Raw genomic sequence first — 5944 nt, 5'->3', positions numbered from 1 at the left:
TATGGAAGCCATGAATGAGAAGCTGCGAAGATCTGGGAGAGTGAAAAATCCTGTGCAGAGATTTACCTATGATGGTTATGTGGCACATCACTATGCATATATCGCAAAGGTTGTGCAGGTTGTTGAGCCCACATGCATTGATGAGGCTGTTGGAAATGTGTATTGGGAGAAAGCCATGGATGAGGAGATGGATGCACTATATGGAAATGAAACTTGGGATTTAGTGCAATTACCAAGAAAGCCACAAAGTTAAACATAACAGTGATGGAAGCATAAACAGGTACAAGGCTAGATTGGTAGCCAAAGGATATGCGCAGACATATGGGATTGATTATGAGAAAACTTTCAGCCCAGTTGCCAAGATGGCAACGGTGAGAGTTGTGATAGCAGTGGCTACGTCAAAGCAATGGTCTTTACATCAGATGGATGTAAAGAATGCATTCTTGCATGGGGATTTGCAAGAAGAGGTGTATATGTTGCAGCCACTTGGTTATGAGGATGTGGGTCACCGCGAGCATGTTTGCAGGTTGAAGAAAGCCTTCTATGGCTTAAAGCAAGCACCAAGAGCATGGTCTGACAAGATTTCTGAATATCTTGTCACTATTGGCTTTCATGTAGCCAATGCAGATTTGTCGCTGTATGTGAGACATGGTGATAGAGGGGTTGTGCTTGTTGTCATCTATGTAGATGACTTGATCATTACGGGGGACCATGATGCAGAGATCTTTGATGTAAAGATCTTGCTAAGACAGAAGTTTGAGATGAAGGATCTGGGGGAGCTCAGATATTTCTTGGGCATTGAGGTGATTAGGTCACCACATGGTATTGGATTACTGCAGAGACAGTATGGCTTGGACATGTTGTCCAAGTATGGTATGACAGGTTGTAAGCCTATTTTCGTGCCATTGGATCAGAATGGCAAGTTGAGTGCAGATTGAGGAGAGATCTTGGAGGATCCTACTATGTACAGGAGCATAGTAGGAAGTTTGATCTACATGACAATCACCAGACCAGATTTGAGCTATGCTGTTGGGTTGGTGAGTCAGTTTATGCAGGTTCCACGGAAACCGCATTTGGATGCAGTGAGACGCATACTGAGGTATGTGAAGTCTACTTTGCATTGTGGACTATTCTATGAGACTGGGACAGAGATATGTGTACATGGGTACACAGATGCTGATTGGGCTGGTAGTATCTCAGATAGAAGATCTACCAGTGGATTCATGTTTTCTTTGGGGAGTGCTGCTGTGACTTGGAGCAGCAAGAAGCAGCCTACGGTTGTTCTATCGAGTACAGAGGCCGAGTATAGAGGAGTTGCTATGGCAGCATGTGAGGTAGCTTGGTTGAGAAAGCTACTTACAGATTTGGGTCTATCAGTGGATAGACAAGTCATTTTCTGTGACAACATTAGCAGTATACAGTTGGCCAGGAACCCAGTCTTTCATGCTCGTACGAAGCATATAGAGGTCCATTACCACTTCGTCAGAGAGAAGGTCTTGGCAGGAGATCTTGACCTTGTTTATGTCAGCACAGAGGATCAGGTAGCTGACATCTTCACCAAAGCATTGGGTACAGAGAAGCTCCGCAGATTCAGGGCTTCGCTTGGTGTACATGAGATGGAGTTGAGCTCGAGGGGGAGTGTTGAGATATCGAGCTCGTCTAGTGAGGCAGTGGCCACTGATGACCTGCCTGGGGGATAGGCCCCACACTTACACCACTGGCATAGTTGGTGAGATCTTGGGTGCTATGCGGCCAGTGGGATGACATGCTCTGTGACAGCCATTCTAGAGACTGGCATAGTTATAGCGCCAGCTCATTTAGTCGGGTTCACACTATAGAGAACCCGTGTATGTATTGGTTGAGTACCTTTCATATTATGTGTACTCTTATCTTGTATATGGTGTGTTGAGTGTTGAGTAGAGAAGAAGAAGATTTTCAGCCTCTCACCTTGTGTGTTCTCTATTAGGGTTTTGTGAGTGTGTGTGTGTGCTTGCAAGAGCTCAAGCTCTCTTCCCCCCTGCATCTTTTCAGGTGTCACGCTCTCGCAGCCCCCCCTGCGGGATTGTGCCGTCACGCCTCCGCAGCCCCCCCTGCAATGCCGTGCCGTGCCGTGATGCCCCGTAGCCCCCCCGGTGCGGTGCCATCACACGCCCCCCGCACCCCCCCGCGCAGTGCCGTCACGCCCTATAGCCCCCCCCGGGGCTGTGCCGTCACGCCCCGTGGCTCCCCCCCGCACAGTGCCATCACGGCCTGCAGCCCCCCCCTTGGGATTTCTATTCGGAGGGGTGTGGTGCTCTCGAGGTGTGCCAGTTCGCGAACGAAAAGTTTGCCTCTATATGGGTGGTGGTGCTCGCTTGAGACAGGAACGGGGCGGACCGCGGAGCAAGGTAAGGGTGAGGTGAGGCGTTTGGTCCCTACAGCCCCCTCGAAGACGCGGGACGTTTCTCCCCCCTTCGGCGAGTGTCTACCCACCCTCCGTCGAACGGCCTGGCTTGCCTTCGGTGAGTGTCTACCCACCCTCCGTCGAACGGCTTGGCTTGCCTTCGGCCGCATGGGTGTCACAGGACTCGGCTTGGCTTGCCTTCGGCCACGCATGGGTCTCATGGGACTCGACGTGCCAGGGTGGCCATCGGTGCCTAGTACGCGATGAGAGGCGGAGAGTCATGTCTCGAGCCGGTGCCCCGTTTTGCCGGTGAGTTCCCGTTCGAAACGCGATACGATCAAGGTATGATGGCATCGCCCGTCATGCGTAAGTGTGCGGCTTGTACCAATACAGAAGGTCATGAACTTGGTGTGCCAAAACGAGAAACAAGCGATGGCCGACTCGACGGGATGATCTCCCGGCAGGGCGGCTCGTCGCCCTCCACCATGGGGCCGGCTTGGGGTGAGACATTGGGACCGCTTCGGCCATTGCCTCTGCCCCCTCACCTCGGCTCGGTCTCGGAATGTTTCATGCAAGACGACGTGGATGGCGTTGGAAGCATCGTGACCCCCGGGCTCGTCGGGCTGGTGGTGTCACACTCGCGGGAAGAAGGCGCCGCTCCCCATGCCCCGACCCACCTCTCTCCCCCCGCCGTTCGTTTTTACATCGACGAAGGGGGCTACGTCAACGTCGTGCTTTCGTGTGGCGTCTCACTTTGTGCCATTCTGTCGAGCGTTGGTGGCCTGGGTGCCTCCGTGCGGCGTCGCACGCCTTTGCACACGAGCGGTTGCGTCTCGCACGCCCCCTGCACGTTGGCCACAACCGGCGGTGCTCGACCGTCTTGCACGTGCGCGAAGTCGTGCCGTTGCCCGTAAACCGGTGCGTCCCTCCTCCCCGGTCCCTTTTTGTTCGACTGCCTAAGAAGGAGGGCTCAACCCCGTGGCCGTGCGCCGAATGTGCGGAGTCGCACACGGCCTTCGTGCCGCTTGTGTTACCAAGGATAGCTACCTGGTTGATCCTGCCAGTAGTCATATGCTTGTCTCAAAGATTAAGCCATGCATGTGTAAGTATAAACTCTCTTGTACTATGAAACTCCGAATGGCTCATTAAATCAGTTATAGTTTCTTTGATGGTACCTTGCTACTCGGATAACCGTAGAAATTCTAGAGCTAATACGTGCACCAACTCTCGACTTCAGGAAGGGACGCATTTATTAGATAAAAGGCCGGCTTACCCGGTAATGTGGCGAATCATGATAACTTTCCGAATCGCACGGCCTCGGCGCCGGCAATGCTTCATTCAAATTTCTACCCTATCAACTTTCGATGGTAGGATAGACGCGTACCATGGTGTGGTGACGGGCAACAGAGAATTAGGGTTCGATTCTGGAGAGGGAGCCTGAGAAACGGCTACCACATCCAAGGAAGGCAGCAGGCGCGCAAATTACCCAATCCCGACACGGGGAGGTAGTGACAATAATAACAATACTTAAGGATCCATTGGAGGGTAAGTCTGGTGCCAGCAGCCACGGTAATTCCAGCTCTAATAGCGTATATTTAAGTTGTTACAATTAAAAAGCTCGTAGTTGGATCTCGGGGCGGGGCGAGCGGTCCGCCCCTTCGGGTGTGTGCACTAGTCGCTCCGCCCTTTCTCTTGGGGACGCGCTCCTGGCCTTGCTGGCTAGGACGCGGATTCGGCAATGTTACTTTGAAAAAATTAGCATGCTCAAAGCAAGCCTATGCTCTGAATACATTAGCATGGAATAACGTGATAGGACTCTGGTTCTTTTGTGTTGGTCTTCGGGACCGGAGTAATGATTAATAAGGACAGTTGGGGGCATTCATATTTCATTGTCAGAGGTGAAATTCTTGGATTTATGAAAGACGAACTACTGCGAAAGCATTTGCCAAGGATATTTTCATTTATCAAGAACGAAAGTTGGGGGCTCGAAGACGATCAGATACCGTCCTAGTCTCAACCATAAACGATGCCGACTAGGGATTGGCGGATGTTACTTCGATGACTTTGCCCCAGCACCTTATGTGAGAAATCAAAGTTTTTGGGTTCCAGGGGGAGTATGGTAGCAAGGCTGAAACTTAAAGGAATTGACGGAAGGGCACCACCAAGAGTGGAGCCTGCGGCTTAATTTGACTCAACACGGGGAAACTTACTAGGTCTAGACATATTAAGGATTGACAGATTGAGAGCTCTTTCTTGATTCTATGGGTGGTGGTGCATGGCCGTTCTTAGTTGGTGGAGTGATTCTATGGGTGGTGGTGCATGGCCGTTCTTAGTTGGTGGAGTGATTTGTCTGGTTAATTCCGTTAACGAATGAGACCTCAGCCTGCTAACTAGTTACACGAAGGATCCTCTTCATGGCCAACTTCTTAGAGGGACTATGGCCGTCTAGGCCATGGAAGTTTGAGGCAATAATAGGTCTGTGATGCCCTTAGATGTTCTGGGCTGCACGCGTGCTACACTGATGAATTCAACGAGTTTACCACCTGGGTCGATAGGCCCGAGTAATCTTTCGTGATGGGGATAGATCATTGCAATTATTGATCTTCAACGAGGAATTCCTAGTAGTAAGCCCAGCCATCAGCTCGCGTTGACTACATCCCTGCCCTTTGTACACACCGCCCGTCGCTCCTACCGATTGAATGGTCCGGTGAAGTTTTTGAATCGCGGCGACGCTGGCGGTTTGCCATCGGTGACGTGAGAAGTTCATTAAGCCTTATGATTTAGAGGAAGGAGAAGTCGTAACAAGGTTTTTGTAGATGAACCTGCGGAAGGATCATTGACTCACATTCGAGAGAACACCGTGAACCGTGGACGTACCGTCGAGGGGCCGTGCCTGGAGGTGCGGTCTCGTGCGCCTCGCCCCCGTGCCGGAGCCGAGAGATAGTGGGCGAGGTGTCGTGATGGGACTGCCCGTCGGCCCCACCACAAGGTGCGGGGGGAGGGACGCCTCCCCCCCGCCCACATCAAGTGGACGTGCCACTCCCTCGTGCCGCACGGGGCCGGTGGATAAACCTTTCGCCCCCCTCGGGGGAGCACGAGAGGCACCCTAGCAAACGATCGCCGGCGGACTGAGACCCCTCCCTACGCGAGGATCAACTTATGTAGCAAAGGACTCTCAGCAAAACGGATATCTTGGCTCTTGCAATGATGAAGAACGTAGTGAAATGCGATACGTAGTGTGAATTATTTGGGAATGCAGCCCTAAGTGGGTGGTAAATTCCATCCAAGGCTAAATACAGGCAAGAGACCGATAGCGAACAAGTACCGCAAGGGAAAGATGAAAAGGACTTTGAAAAGAGAGTTAAAAAGTGCTTGAAATTGCTGGGAGGGAAGCGAATGGAGGCCGCGGGTGCACCCCGGTCGGATGCGGAACGGCGCGAGCTGGTCCACCGCTCGATGCGGGGCGTTGCTCAGCGTGGGCTGGCACGGCGGGACAAGAGCACTCTAATCAGGCCGCGGATGCCGTCGCGTCGATCGAGGAATGAAGCGCGCGCCACTCGT

The 5944-nt window shown here is 52.3% G+C and overlaps 1 non-coding gene and 1 pseudogene across 1 annotated transcript in view; both read left to right on the top strand.

Moving 5' to 3' along the window:
- Positions 1-3427: 3427 nt before the first annotated feature.
- LOC147621696 (18S ribosomal RNA) lies at positions 3428-5222 on the top strand (annotated as a pseudogene).
- Positions 5223-5514: 292 nt separating this feature from the next.
- The window catches only part of LOC147621695 (25S ribosomal RNA), a 3254-nt gene continuing 2824 nt past the window's right edge, over positions 5515-5944 (top strand). Inside the window, exon 1 of the ribosomal RNA XR_015269911.1 lies at positions 5515-5944. This exon is cut by the window's right edge and continues 2824 nt beyond it. This is a non-coding gene — a ribosomal RNA (25S ribosomal RNA).

The sequence above is a fragment of the Cibotium barometz genome, chromosome 30 (genome assembly GCF_041138505.1).
Source record: "Cibotium barometz isolate CiBa-2024 chromosome 30, ASM4113850v1, whole genome shotgun sequence".
NCBI classification, from domain to species: domain Eukaryota; kingdom Viridiplantae; phylum Streptophyta; class Polypodiopsida; order Cyatheales; family Cibotiaceae; genus Cibotium; species Cibotium barometz.
This window is presented reverse-complemented; position numbering and strand designations above follow the sequence as displayed.